This window comes from Thamnophis elegans, chromosome 13, assembly GCF_009769535.1.
Source record: "Thamnophis elegans isolate rThaEle1 chromosome 13, rThaEle1.pri, whole genome shotgun sequence".
Lineage (NCBI taxonomy): Eukaryota > Metazoa > Chordata > Lepidosauria > Squamata > Colubridae > Thamnophis > Thamnophis elegans.
Window position 1 is genome coordinate 28,650,449 of NC_045553.1, and position 16,143 is coordinate 28,666,591.

At 36.6% G+C, this 16,143-nt stretch overlaps 1 pseudogene; it reads left to right on the plus strand.

Annotated features, from left to right (window-relative positions):
* LOC116516359 overlaps window positions 1-13,370 on the plus strand; it is a 34,047-nt pseudogene extending 20,677 nt beyond the window's left edge.
* Window positions 13,371-16,143: the final 2,773 nt, after the last annotated feature.

Genomic DNA, 16,143 nt, shown 5'->3' on the forward strand with positions numbered 1-16,143 from the left:
TGATCCAAGTCATTTTCATCCATCTTTATTTGCAGATTTGACATTTCCAGGTCCTGCCTCAATCAATGGCATTTTGGCACAATACATTCTAGACATGTAGATTCCGCTTTTTGTATGCCATGAAATATATATCAGAAGGTGACAATATATTATATTGTTTCTGGAAGAGTCTAACTGTGCTCTGATTGGAAAATAAGCAGGTTACCACAGATTACAACACTCCCAAATAATGCTTTTGAATAATATTCTTAGCAAACCTAATGACAAACATGAATCACTCTTATTTTCTTACAAGAAATTTAGGATCTAGATTGCATATGATTGAATTAATGTGCATTGAGAAAATGGGGGAATACTAAACCTACTTAAAAAGAAAAAAAACTGCAGTATTTTAAGACTCTACAAGAAAACTATATTCGTTAAGGTGATACTATGCATTTATTGAGAAACAAATAACTTAGTTTTTGTTCACGTAGAAAGAATGGAAAGACATGGCAATAAAAAAACTCATAAAGTTTTGTTTCTTAAGAAGCACAGTTAGGATTCAAGTAGTATGAGGTAATCCTAAACTTGTTTGCTCAAGAAGGTCATTTTTATTCAGAAAGCATAATTCATTCTTAAGCCTGTTTAGCGCTTCAGCCTTCAATATTGTGAAAATACTAACTCGCACAAAAATTGCTGAATATTTTTGGACAGAAGTTGCCTGTTAAGTTTTAATTACTAAATAAATGAAGAGAGATGTATAATTACTTTATATTGTTATGTATGTTTTGTGTTTTGTTTGTCCTTGTGGTGTTTTTCTATTCTCTTTTTAAAGATGAAAACATTCAATAAAAATTATTTAAATAAATAAATAAATTCAGAGAGTGGATGGATCGGTTTTGATCTTCTCCTGTGCTGTAACTTCCTGGCTTTAAAGTTTTCTTCTGAATGTATTTATTGTGTTCTGGAGTCTTGGTGGGCATGCATGCATTCAGAAGAGCTAGCTAGATGAATTCTGAGATGGTTTCCTCAATTCAAAATTTTTCACTTAGTCATCATTTTTAGACAATTAGTGTTAATGGTAATTGGATTCACTTTCAGTTTCTTAGCAGACTAACAATAAACAAAGTATTCTCTTTTCCTTAGGATTATACCGAAGAAATACTTTTGATGGCAACTACAATGGCCCATGAGTTGGGTCATAATCTGGGCATTGATCATGACACAAATGGCTGTATTTGCCCTGCTAACACATGCATTATGTTTCCCAAATAATGTAAGGATTGAGGAAAACTTTTAATGCCTTTCCAATTGTTATTTTTTAAATACTTGCAATTAACTGTGAAATTAAATATAGTGTGGACTTACAAAAATGAAATAGTCAGGGAGTTATAAAAAAAAGAGGAATTGGGTCATTTGTGTGTCACTTTACTATGTGTAGTTAAAATTTGTTATATTTAAAAAGGTAGAACTGCTCTCAACAATTGAATAGCAATCATTCAGTAGCTTCCTCCAAAACACTAGAGTTTAAAGAAACAGAAAAGGAAGCATAGCCTAAGAAACAAAATATCTGTGATGGATAACAGAGGAAAGTAGATTAGACATTAAAGACTTGCATTCTTCTGAAACTAACGGGAACAACATACAGGGAGTGATTGACTTACAAACATTTGTTTAGCAACCATTCAAAGTAACAATGGCAATGAAAACAGTGATTTATCACTGGTCCTCACAGTTACAGCCTTCACAGCCTCCCTTCAGTCACAGAATCAAAATTTGGGCAGTTGGAGGCACCAGTATGAATTTATGGTGGTTCTAGCATCCTGCATTCATGTAATTGTATTTGTCTCTTTCCCATCTGTCCTTCCATATGTAAAGTCAATGGAGTAAGCTGGAGCCCCTTAATGATTGTGTGATTCACTTAACAAAGTGGCAAAACTGGTTGTAAAACTCAGCATGACTCACTTAACAACTGGCTTGCTTGCCGATGGAAATTCTGTGGCAGTAAGTGAAGGAGTAGCAATATTTTGTTCCATATTTAGCCTTTGCTTTATCAAGAGGGAAAAAGAAAAGGAAAAAAGGAAACAAAACAAATTGATGAAATCTTCTCAGCAATTGTCTATTGCAAAACTCCCCATAACCTTTGTGTAAGAGTTGTAAGATCTTGTCTATTTAATGACCACCTGCAGATTGTCTTTGTGTTCTTGTTTTCAGCCCCTAACCTGAGGGCCAATGATTATATTCCTACTGATTTGTATTAATATTAGGAAGGTGTTTGGGTGGGCTTATGATAACATGTTTGCATCTATTTAAGTACGCAGCTTCAGAGGTCAGTGTGACACCGCTGATATTATGACCTTTTCAACAAAAGAATTCAACAATGATTAGTTTAAGGCAAATAGAGAGTTAGTATACTTAGCTCTCTATGTGCCTCAAAGTATTCATTGCTATAAAAAGTATTCTCTCTCCAAAAAAGAAAAAGAAAAACAAGTTCCCATTATTTCCCCTTCAATTTATATTATTGTCCTTCCACAGAGAGGCTGACTAAAAATGAAAATGAAAGGCAGCCCATTGAAACTCAAGAAGAAGCTCAATCAACTAATATCCCATGGAGCTCTCACTGAAAATTTATTTGGTTAAAAAAGGAAAGAAAATTGGTGGAAATAAAACTGAGAGAGCATAATCTGGGAATAAGATCAAGGAAAAAAATATTTCTCTTAGTCATCTTGTTAGCTTTAGGGAAAAGAATCACTGTATTTCTTCATTAGTCATCCCTTTTCCATCTTATAAGTTTTTGCAATGAATTCTGTTCCTAATTCAAATATGGATGATGTCCTAATCTTATTTTGTTTAATCTCTACAGTGGTCAACCTATCTCTGCCTTCAGCTCTTGTAGTGTTGAACAATACATAACGTTTCTAACTTCAAAACTCCCAGAATGCATTCTCGACAAACCCTTGAAAACAGATATTGATGCACCTGCAGTTTGTGGAAATTACTTTGTGGAGTTGGGAGAAGAATGTGACTGTGGCTCTCCTGAGGTAAGTATTTTTTAAATCAACAAGAGTGATTTCAAAATTTTTCTCCATGGAAAATCATCTGGCTATCTAAGTAGTTTGAGCCATCCAGTAGGTTGGTTTCTGAATGGCATAGGTTTTTGTGCTTTATGTACATGCATGAATGCTGTGGCTTATTGGATTTGAGGAACCAGTCATGGAGGAATAAAGAACTGGTATCTCACTAACAATTGGGGAAGACAGCAAATTTTTAAACATGGGTGATTTAGCTCTGCAACAAAATTCTTCCCTACTGAAAACCCTATTTTGTTGACATGGACACATTATCTGTCCACTATTTTCCTGAGCTGCTTCCTCCCAGAACTTATTATCTTTAATCTATGCTCTGATCCCTAATAATATTTTTATAAGAACTGTGATTTACTGAAGTGTTTTCTCTATATTGTTAAATACACATAAAGAGTTTGTAAGAATGCCCTTGAGAGACAAAAGAAGGAGGAAAAATCTACTCAATGGTCATATAAGTGTAACATATTAGCCTGCTGAAGCAAGGGGACAAGGCAAAGATCTGAAGAGGAACACCTCCCACCCATTCTTTTGGTCCATAAAAATGAGAGGATAGAAATGTTCATTCAGTATTTAAAGATTCTGCTACTGTAACCTTACAATAAAGGTAGTGTTCATATTCATGGTTGGTGCTTCTTCTCTAGACTCCCTCCAAGGCTGGCATGAAGATTACACAATCCCTCATGAATAAGAAAGGAATGGAGGCTCTATTGGGAGATGAGGATGTTTTTATTTGTTTTATTGTTTTCACATAGGAAATATCAGATAAGTCTGTTTCACGTAGATATGCCATGAACCGATTACAATAACAAACCATTTGTGCATTTGCTAGCTTGAACCCATGAGGGAACCCATCAGAGACATATCTTTTTCCTTCACAGTTTCCCTCTTCAGAATAGACCAATAAAAAAAGACCAGGTGAGAAGTCTATGACATCATTTGATATGTTTTGTTTCTCAGGATTGTCAAAGTACCTGCTGCGATGCTGCAACTTGTAAGCTGAAACCTGGGGCACAGTGTGACGCTGAAGAGTGTTGTGAGCAATGCAGAATAAGACTTGTTTATTTTTAACACCAAGAGAGATTTTACCCTGCTCCATGCTAGCCATATAAAAATGTAATATTTCTTGGCTGCTTACTATGATCAAAACATTTTAATCTATTCCTATCCCCTCTTCCAGCTTATTTGACCCTTATGAATATATCTATAGGGAGGATAATGTAACAACATTTCAGCCTTGTCTTAATTGAAAATACCCTCTTTCTGTACATTAAATCTCTGAAAACAATAAATTTTACTCTTTGATTGACTTTGCATGGATGTCCAATTTAAATAAGGGTGCCCAATGTTTGAGATTGATGCCCTAACTTAGCTCTTTGATCTTTGGGAAGGTTCTGGGAGGTCTCTGGTAATGCTGTGATATTTTTCTCACTGAGATTTTTAGGATGGAAATAGGTTTAAGAGATGTCTGGAAATAAAATTGCTTCTCTCCCACCCCCTCCTTAAATTCTCTACCTGTTCTCTAAAGCTCTAAATTCAGTTATTTTGGTGGCACATTCTGCAAGTGCTGCAGATTCATGAAGAGAGAGGTGTAATTTCCTCATTCCTTCCATATGGGATCCTAGTTGACTCTGCAATGAACTTTTTGAGCAGAGAGGCCCAAATCATTTTGTTCTTTCCAAATTTTCATCACAAGCCCAGATTCATAGGAAGAGAAGACATTTTTCAGCACCACAGAAAATTCTGTGAATGCTTCTTCCCATGTAAGAAAATAAAAATATATCATGAGAAGTTCATCAATTAAACTTTGGCTGCTTTTTCATGGCAGCCCAATTGATTTTCACTTCATGGTCAGCCAATATGAACCCTTGTGTTTCGGGAATCGGGCCTTTCATTGCAATCATTTCCCCATAGCAAATAAGACAGGCTGCAACGGTCTTCTAGGCACATTACACAATTGCAAAATTGCAAATTTTTGCAAGGGATGCCTTACTTAGTAGTCCTTAAAAAGATGAAGAGGGAATTTGAAATGTGTAATGAATCATAGTTTGACTCTGATCTCTGCTGCTAAAGAATTATAGGTGGGAATATTTTCCATTCTCATCCACAGTTTAAGAGTGCAATAACAGTGTGTCGGCCAGCAAAGGATGACTGTGATGTGGCTGATCTCTGCACTGGCCAATCGGCTGAGTGTCCCACAGATAGCTTCAAGAAGAATGGAAAAACCATGCCAAAGCAACCAAGGTTACTGCTACAATGGAAAATGCCCCACCCTGCAGAAACAATGTCTTGTTTCATTAAATAATTCACCATGTAAGTCAACCTAAGGTTTTTTATTTGTTATCCATTTTTATGTACAATTGTATGTTTATTTATACTTAGCTATTTATAACTAAATATTGTTTATCTGTAATGTACTATATATTCTTACTATCATTTATTTTCTTACATACAATTCTAGGTATACATTCACATGGTTATTCTTTTTCTTTGCCAATCTTATACTATTGTTATTCCATTTAAGAGATTATAGAGTACAATTTGGATTGTATTGTTTACCATCCCAAGCATCTGTTATGACACCACCTTATTTTCTCTTTCTTTTCTTTTCTCTCTCCCTTCCTTCTCTACTTCCTTCCTTCCTCCTTCCCCTTCTTTCTTCCCTTACCTCTCCCCTACTCTTACCCTCTCTCTTCCCCTTCCTACCCTCTCTCCTTCTCTTTCTCTCCCTTCCACCCACCTTTCCTTATCTCTTTCTTCTCCCTTACCTCTCCTCCATTCTTCCTCTTCCTTTCCTACTATCCCTCCTTCTCTTTATCTCCCTTCCATCCTCCTCCCCTTTCCCTTCCTTCTTCCCTCCTTTCTCTACTTCCTTCTTCCTCTCCTCTCCTTCCTTCTTCCCTCCCTTTCTTTTTCTATTGTTATAGGTGTCTCTTTCAAATCTCAATTTATGTTTTCTTGGGGAAACCCATATAATTTCATATCATTTCCTTTTTTCTCTTTCGTTCTATAGTCTATACGCCAGCTATCGTCCTGAATTGATTTCACAATTCTTAACCTTCTTATTTTATTAAATATCTGGGCTCTTTTTTTGGGTGCATTCAGTCCATTCAAATTTAGCAAGATAATTGTTGTTTCTTGATCCATCTTTAACTGGGGTTGTGTTTTTTTTACTTCTGGTTTGTATCTGACTTTTCCCTCTCACGCATTCCTTCTCTGCTCTCTCTCTTTCTTGCCTTTGTTCTTCTTTCTCCTGTTTCTTTCGTTATGTTCTGATATTTCTTCCTCTTGACCTCCACTTTCCAATTCCTCCTTGCTTCCTTGTTCTAATTCCCTCTTGCAGTATTCTTCATAGAATTTATGTGCATCTTCTATATTTTCTATCTTATATCTTTTTCCTTGCCAAGATACTAGAGCCCTTTCTGGTACCAACCATCTATACATTATTCTGTTTTTATTTAACTGGTTTGTTAAGAATTGGTACTGCCTATGTTGTTCCCGAATTCTTCATGGAATCTGTTTGAGCATGATCAACTCTTTTCCCTGTAGTGTAATTGTCTCTTCTCTGTTGTTTTTTTTTGTACACTTCATCTCTTGTTATTTTTTTAGCAAATCTTACATGCACTTCTCTCGGGAGTCCATGTCTAGCATAATTAGCATAATTAGTATGCACCCTATAAATTTCATCAGTGTCTCCTCTCAACTCTTGTTCTTTTTTTTAAAGAGATTCAGTGATGATTTTAATCACTTTTCCTTTCAGATCTTCCTCCTTCTCTTCCAGTATGTTTTGGAATCTTAGGTAGAATGCAGCTCTTTCATTTTCAAGTTGGATTATTGATAGTTCTAATTCTTTATTAAGTTGTTTATATTCCAATTCTATTTTTCCCATCTTCTGGTCTGATTGTTCTATTTATTCTTCCATACACTGGATTTTCTGTTCATTGATTGTTAAGGCCTTCTGTATCTTTTCAATTTTATCATCTACAATCTTAATAGTTCCTTTCAATTCTCCCATTTCATTTTTCATTTCTTCATGATTCCTCCTTGTTTCTTCATGATTAGTAGTTGTCACTTCTTGGTTTTTCGCCAGTCTCTCTTGTATCATCTGGAGGATTGATTGCATACTCTGCATCGTTGGAGCTGGTCCGCTGTTTCTGCCATCTTTTCACCTTTCTCCAACCCCAACACACTCTCAATTGATCTTTGATTTTATTTGAGGAGTGGGGGGTGTTGCTGAGATCACATTGAGTGTAGTTTTTTTTCACTAATTTTACTGAAGTTGCCATTTTTTATCCCCCTATTTATCCTTGCCCACAATTGCATATAAGTTTTATTTTTACTTCTACTTTGTCAGTAATATCAATGATATAAATAATTGTATATTTCAATATTCAACAATAATTAACTTTCCTTAATATCACATTTCAATACCTAAACATTCCTATATAGTATTCTATCCTATTTGATTATTTGATTTTTGGTTTTTACTTAATATATATCATAGATTTATATATATTACACTATTATCTTATACCAATAAATGTCTCTCAATTTTATCAATTATACAAGTATTCAATCCTAGTAATTAGTCTCTCTCTCTCTCTGTGTGTGTGTGTGTGTGTGTGTGTGTGTGTGTGTGTGTATATATATATATATATATATATATATATATATATATATATATATATATATATATATATGTGTGTATCAGTTTATGTCACCAATGGTTTTCTTACATCATATTTCAGGGTTCGGATTTACAGTCCATTAGGTGTCACCCTTTTCTCAGTGTCACTGTTAATATCCACGAAGCAAAGTTCTCTTTCCAAAACAGTCCTCTATCTATTGTCTCTGGCACTGTTCCAAGCTCAGGCAAATGAATGTCAAATACTTATAAATTCAACAAGCAGCAGAAGGAAGAGTGAGCAGAAAACAAAGGAACTCAGTATACCAACCTGACTGTTAAACAATCTCTTCTTTGAGCTTTCCAAATATTATTTTCCACTCCACTCCTGTTGTCCATGTCAGATTTTCATTCTCACTGTGGCTAATTCCTTTAGCTTCATCTGGTTGTCCCTTCCAACTTAACGTCTCAGCGTCTCTGCTCGAGTTCTTTTTGGCAAAATTGAGCTGCAAAAACAGCCTTTCTCCCAGCGCCTTCTTCGTTCCAGCTCACCCTCTCTGCCAGTTTCGCGTTGCCTTCCTCTTTGGGTTGTCAGCAATAGTAACAAGTATCCGATTACCACTGCTTCTCTGTCTGTTTGCTTCCTTCTTATGTGGTCGCCATGGTTCTGGTCCTAACCAAATGGCAGGATAGTTCCTCATCCATTTAGGGGTTTCTCCTATCTGCAGGAGGATTTGCCTTATTACCCCAGGGTCTACAAAGTATCCCCCTTAATCTGTTGGCCCCTTCAGGATCAACAGTGCTCAAAAATGAGCCTAAATGAAGAAGTTAGGGTTAGAGGTTAGGAGAGATTCCTTCCCCCCACTCTAAGCATGGTGACGTCACCACAGGAAGTCATAAGTTCCCTTTTTCATATAAGGTAGATAGTTTTCAGTAAGCATGGAGATTTATCTTGGCCATAGATCAGTAGTGCAGTAAGGCTTTGCATATAAAGAGCCCAAATACAGGTTTAGGGTCATTAATATAGTCAGAATTAACAGAATAACTGAGTTGGATAGAGCCTTGGAGGTCTTCTAGCGCAACACCCTGGTCAAGCAGGAAACCGTATAGCTTTTCCATTCCCTTCTTTTAAAACTTCTAATGCTAGAGCACCCACAACCTCTGAAGGCAAGCCATTCCACTGATTAATTTTTCTGTCATAAAAGTTCTTCATTAGACTTCAATTCCATTATCATATTTGTTCCTTTTCTTTGTATTTTTTCTAGAATCTCAACATCTGTTTTATATTTTGGCGAACAAAATTAGATGCAATATTTCAAATGTGGTGTTGGCAAAGCATTATAAAGTGGTACTAACACTTCTCATAATCTTGATTTTATCACTCTGTTAATGTAGTCCAGGACTGTGTTGGCTATTTGGCAGTTGCAACACACTGCTGATGCATATTTAAGTGATTGTCCACTAGGACTGCAAGATCTCTCTAATAGTTATAGTATTGAGCCAGGTATCACCTAGTCTGAACCTGTGATTTGATTGTTCTTGCCTAAATATAGAACTTTTAAAAACTTTTTTCACCAATAAATTAATTTTGTTAGATAGGGTCAAGTGTTGAAGTCTCTCGAGATCCTTTGGGATCTTAAGCCTACCTTCTGGAGTGATGTCCATTCCTGTCAGCTTATTGTTGTCTGTAAATTGGATATGTTCCCTTTTATCCCCTTGTCTACATTGTTTATGAAGGGTCAGGTTATATATGATGGTGACTGGGACTCCAAATTGCAAATTAGAACATTGTTCCACTTGCGTAATAAATCGATCCAATGTATTTATGGAAGATGTGATTTAAGCAATAAATGGACACTTGCTGGATTATTTCCATTGCTTTGAAAATGGAAATCTCAGTTCAAACAAACAAATCTTTATTTTGGTCAGTTAAATAGCATAACATGATTTAACATTTCAAAGAATGATAATACCTCCATCTTTTGCAAGTAGTCCAGCTATATTCAAAAAGGCTTATACCCAGGTCTCAAATCAAGAATAACACATGATGATTCTTCCACGCTGAGTTCTTTCTTCTTTCATTCCTGTAAACAAAATCTTGCTGGACTAAGGACTCTACTGTCTGCATACAATACAGTCTGTAAACTATTAGAGAGCATCTGTCTTCACCCTTGTTCTCTCACATGTAATATCTGTGGTGCGTGAATTGCTTCTTACTTATCTGGACTGCATCATCTCCCACACAGGGATCCCCCTCCTCACTACATTCCAGCAAAGGGATATTTCTACAACAGTGTTAAAGTTGGAAAATGGAGAATGAGCACACAGAGGAATGAAACTGCATTTAGATTCCCCTCCAGCCATAGATTTTCTGCATGATCTTCTGCAAGAGGCATAAAAGTGGCTTCAGCTTTTGTGCCATAAAATTCAATAAGGAAGTTTAGTGTAGCACTGTATCAGATAGAGAATGATTCAGGCATAATGAGGATTAGATAAATAATGAGTTACAAAATTGTAGCTTACAAATAAACAAATATTAACTATAGTTTCTTTAATCCTCTGGAATCTCTTAAGTTATTCTTTATCCTGCTGGCATGTTATACATTCATATTATTTGTCTTGGTTTCTTACTCCCTCTTGAAGATGCAAATGTGGCTCCAGATGAATGTTATAATATATATAACCAAGGAAGGAATGATTTTGGCTACGGCAGAAGGGAAAATGGTGTAAAGATTCCATGTGGACCACAGTAAGCAATCTAAATTATTTCCTTCTTTGATGATGATATTATATAAGGATAATAAGAAATATTTTAGGGTCCGCATCTGCGGAAATATGATTCTGCCATCTGGCTAAAACAGTAGAAATGTGAATCAATTTCTGAATGGCTAATTTTCCATTGTTTTCCATCTTCAGAAACTACCTTTAAAAACATTATGTCAGAAATGACAGATAGTTCTTGATTTACAACCATTTATTTAATGACTTCCAGGAAGTGACTTAGAACTTGCCTTTTCACTTACAACCTTTGCAGCATTCCTATAGTCATGTGACAAAAATTTGGGTGCTTGGCGTGGTGCAGTGTCCCAAGATCACATGTTCATTCATTGCGACTTTCCAGCCAGCTTCTAATAAATCAAAGACAATGGGGGTATCAGATTTCCTTAACAACAATGTGATTTATTTTGCAATTGTAGTGATTCACTTAACAACCATGCCAAAAAGATTATAAAATTGGGTGCAGCTCACTTACCAACAGCCTTGTTCAGAAATGGAAATTCTTCACACATTTGTGGTCATAAGTCAAGAACTACACTATAACCAGCTTTTTCCTTTGGGCTGACATCACCTGGTTGATGTGTTTATGAATTGCATTTAGTCATAAATCATGATTTAGAAATCACTATGGCCAAATTTGCACCACATGTTGAACCCAAACTAAACAATAAGCCACATTATCTTTTAGTCATGTATATAAATCAAGATTCTTCTTTTGGCAATTACACACTGTAGTGTCAATCTTTAGATTTCAACTCCCATCATCCCCTGTCATCAACTGATCAGAGATTATTGGAATTGTAAGATAGAGATCTGGAAAATCTCTAAAGTCTCCTAAATCTGTTTTAAGGGATTTCCAGGTGGATAACGGATGCATTGGTTGCTCTTAAGATAAAAATCCTGAGTCAACCATCTTCATCCTTAAAAACAGGGAAATCACAGTGAGCCGGTTTTAGATACAGGAAGTGTGATCTACAAAACACCTTGTGAGTTATGTGTCAGAGGCAACTAGTTCCTATTGAGATTGAGCAAACTTCTGGTTCTCAATTTCTAACTTAACAAAAACACGTAAAGGTTAATCCAAGATCAAGATTGTTAGCACATCACTCATGCCCTGGTCCGACCTGGACTACTGCATAGGGCTACCCTTGAAGAGCATTTAGAAGCTACAACAAGTATAGAAGGCAATGACGCTGAGAGTGCTGGAGACCCCTGGATTGTGGCATGTGGGACCATATTGTTACACAAGTTGCACAGGTTGCCAGTTTGCTTCAGGGCCCAATTCAAGCAGTTGGTCATTACTTTTAAAGCCCTTTATGACAAAGGAACAAGATATCAGTGGAACTGCCTTACCTTGTTGGATTGACCTGCCCCAGTGCTTTGGTGGAAATGGCCTGCTTCAGATTCTGTCAGCCAAAGACCTTTGGCTGTCCAAGTGTAGGAGAAAAGCCTTCTCTGCATGGCAATATTTATCAGAAGTGTGGTCTGCCCCCAGAATTCTGACCTCCCGGAACAGGCTATGAACCTGGTTCTGCCTCTTGGACTGTGTCCTCAACATGGGCCTGCTATGTTGGGGATGGCTGACCAGGAAGAGGCAATTGTCACCCCCAGGCTGCCCATCATCTTGGTTTTTAGCTTTTATTCTAATTATAATTGTTTTTAGCAATTTCTAACTTCTTATTATATTGTAAGTAACCCAAGAGATAAGCAAACAAACATCCTCTCATTACTCCATTCTGTTCAATTACAATGAATTCACTGTTTCCTTTTTTTAGGGATGTAAAGTGTGGCAGGTTATACTGCAGATATGGAAACAACTGGGAATGCCTTAGAAAATATTTTCCAGAAAAGCCAGATGTTGGGTTGGTTGAACCTGGAACAAAATGTGGAGATGGAATGGTTAGTAAAATATTACCTCTAATCTATGTGCTCAGATTCCAAAGGTTGATCACTACAAATATCATAATGGATCCTGCTGAAAGCTGGTTTAGGTTTTCCAAACTACAGTGAATGTACATAGAAGAAAAAGTATCCCTTTAGAATTCTTTTGGTTTTCTTGTTATTTTGTTTTTCCTTCAAACAGCAGCCACAACAAATGAGGTGAATGTCCAGGGCTGTTTCTTTCTTCTAAGAACAAAGTGCCTGGCCTTTTCAGAGTCTTGTGCTTCTCCCTAGCAAGCACTTTCTGGACAGAGACAGTCCTTTCTCTTCACTTGTAGATATCTCCATACAAGGGAAGGTGGAAGAGAAAAATGAGAAAATCAGGGCAGAGCTGGTTGTGACCCTAAGGTCTGCAGTTCAGTGAAGCCACTTAGAAGTGCTGAAGAAATCCCGAAGCTTATAGGAAAGGATCAGAAATCACTTCACCCTGTCTTTTTATACAATGTAGAACCTGAAAGAAATTTGGGTTAGTGTTAAGGAACGACAGAGTTTAATTGTGAGGAAAGTGCTGTCTTACTCTATTGCAGGGGTGTCAAACTCAAGGCCAGGGGCTGGATCTGGCCCACATGTTGCTTAGATCTGGTCCACCGGGAAACTCTGGAAACAGGGAAGGCCTTGCCCATGGTGCCTCTGACAGCGAAAACGGAGGTCCAAACTGCATTTCTGCTGGCAAATGATTGCAGGTGGCTGTTGCAGCTGAAAATGGAGCTTGGCAACCTGTTTTCTCTGGCAGAGCGCTCAAGCCACCACAGGCAAACCTTACACAAGTGATGTTAAGCTGGCCACACTCACCCTGGCCATGTGTATTCTGCCCACCCACCCCCAAGGTCAAACACAACCCTGAGTTTGACATCCCTGCTCTATTGATAATCTGTTACTTCGCCTTTCAGGTCTGCAGCAACGGGTATTGTGTTGATTTGCGGATAGCCTACAGATCAACCACTGGATTCTCTATAATTTGATTTTGGAAATCTTCCTTCCAGAAGGCTTCCTTCAAGTCCAAGGAGACACACCTCTCTTTATCCTACTAGTAAATCATTCTTAGCTTCCAGATGGCATCTAAAATTTGCAATATTTCTTCTCCATATTTAACCTGATTATCTTTTGCTATAATCAAACCTTTTCTCTGGCACAAAACTCCATGTTCACATACAACACCACAGGCTTATTTGCTGTCAAGAAAAAATATGGCCATTTTACCACTTGCCATTTACAATGCATATTTAATGCAACAAGTTCTGCTTTTGACCTGGTATATTGAAAGACAATGCTTCCTCTCCCGAAATTTTATGCTGGCTTTCCAAGATGTAGCTGCTTTCATCAATAAACTATTCTCATTCTGCATTTGTAAAGACTCATCTTTCAAAACTTGTTTGATGAAGTAAACTGTATCAAGAACTTGCATACAATCATGAGTTAAACCTTCTAGGTGAAATATCTACTGGTATTAAAGAAGTTCGATTGAGATTATTCACAGTCACCTGTCTCAATCTAGCTCAGAAAGAGGCTCTAAATATAAATCTTTCCCATAATGCAACATGTGTGCTTTTCAAAAGGCAACTGGACTTCCTTGTTTTTTATTGAAAATGTTTCACTTTTATACCGTAGGGTGAATTGTCACTGTAAGTGAACATATAATTCTCAAGTCCAGTGCAAAATCCTCCATAGTCTGGCACCAAAACTAATCAATAAGTAAAGTTCATTTTTTCTAATAGTCCATTGCTGTGGCAAAAATATTTTCAGGAAAGCATAGCCTTAGAAAGGTTTATTTTTAATGTTATATCACATTATTCATTTAAATTGGGTACCAGACTACCTGTCTGATTGCAAAGTTTCCAGGATGAATTCCAGAAATAATGAGAATGAGTAAAATAAAATGGGTTAGAAGTATATGGATATTAACTAAATTGTTTGGAATTCCTCTGAGATTTGTTAAACCATTTGTTATCCTGGCAGGGCATGTTATACTCCATTAAAAGACAGCAGTTTTAAACATTATGTTTTTAAAACATAGTGTTTTTTTTAAAACGATCTTTGTATGTGTAGCAACGCTGACATCTAGTATGCATGAGTGTCAACTGCACCCTTAAAAACATGTTATTCATTTGTCTTCCATCTGCATATAGTCATGCCGTCCACATGACCACAGAAGCTCTTCAGCTGTAAATCAAAGGTGAACACTGCCCCCTAGAGTCAGACACATTTTAATGCATTGGTAACAATGTTTGATAAGTTTTTCATATCATATTTGGCCGGAGGATTTAGGAGCAATAACAGCTACAGTAAATGAAACTCACCAGTTATGTGGATTTTGCCAACATAAAGTCAGTAATCTTTGTGGTTTTGGTGCCAGATCTTCTTTCACACACTTTGGTCTGCTGACACCCAAGATAAGATCCAAGAGAATAGGAAGGGATGATGGCATTTCTAGTTTTTATTACATAGTACTAACTTTGGTTTTGAAAATTCTAAATGAGAAAATGTATATTAATGGTAGATATATTTCCAGACAATATAGGATTTCACGGATGGCTGTGAAATCTGGAACTGCAGAAAAATAAAAACAGATATTTTGTAATTGAGTACTTGAGTACTAAGAACCAGGACAGGAACCAGGAACTTCACACTGTCCTTTGAATCAGAAAGAGTAATGGTGTGTGGGAATGACCCTGGGCAAAGCGAGGGAACAGTAACATAAGAGACAATATGGCCCATAGATGCATAGTAGCTGCAAGAGGCTCAAAATGGATGCTCCCTAATTCCTCAGACTGCAAAGGAGACAGTGGGAGATTTGTACTTTTAGACATTAGAGGACTTGGTTTTCCAGAGCCTCATCCGTTCACTTCTACTTCTGTTCTGTAATGTAAAAAGCTTCTCAAACAGAGGCACTAAAATTGCTCACTTGTGTCCTGGTTCTTAGTACTCAAGTACTCGATTCCAAAATATCTCTTTTAATTTTTCTGCAGTTCCAGATTTTACAGCCATCTGTGAAATCCTATTTTACTACCCAAATCGAACAGTTTATCTCCTGAAGGATTAGCTGCTTTCTCTGACCGGATCAGTTGGCAAGAGTAACTAACTTGGTCAGTTAAAGCTACCACCTGTAACATTCAGCAACAGAATGCTATTTAAAAGCATACACTCCATCTCTTCCTAGTGTTCGTCTTCCATTCATCTTAAAAAGTGATATAAAAACTTCAAGTGTCTTATAATTTGGAACTGAGGGATATCAGATTCTCATAGTCTTAAATCAGATTGCCTTGAATGTATCAATCACATTCTTAACAACATGGGAAATTTTACAATGAAGAAGATGTTGCACTACCATGAATGTATTAATTAATATACATTGCTAAATTTTATTTTATTTATTTTATTTTTCTGAATTAATTTATTATTATTCATGAGCTGCCCATCTTGTCCAGAGATGATTCTGGGAAGCTTATAAATATTAAAACTAGTGCATAATATAATAAGAAAGGAGAAAACTAATCACTCAGTACTGAGTGACTGATGAGAACAGAAATGGTTTAAAATGTAACTGACTTTATTGAACAACAGCAGAATAGCTAGAACAACTCTTGGTTCCTCTGACATTTTATATCTCTACAATTATTTGAATTTAAGATAGATTGGAATAAACCACCAGCTAATAGTGATCCATGGTTGAAGATAAGTGAGGAGTTGGATCACCCCAATCCAAACTCAACACCTTAGTTGCTATGATATACTTGC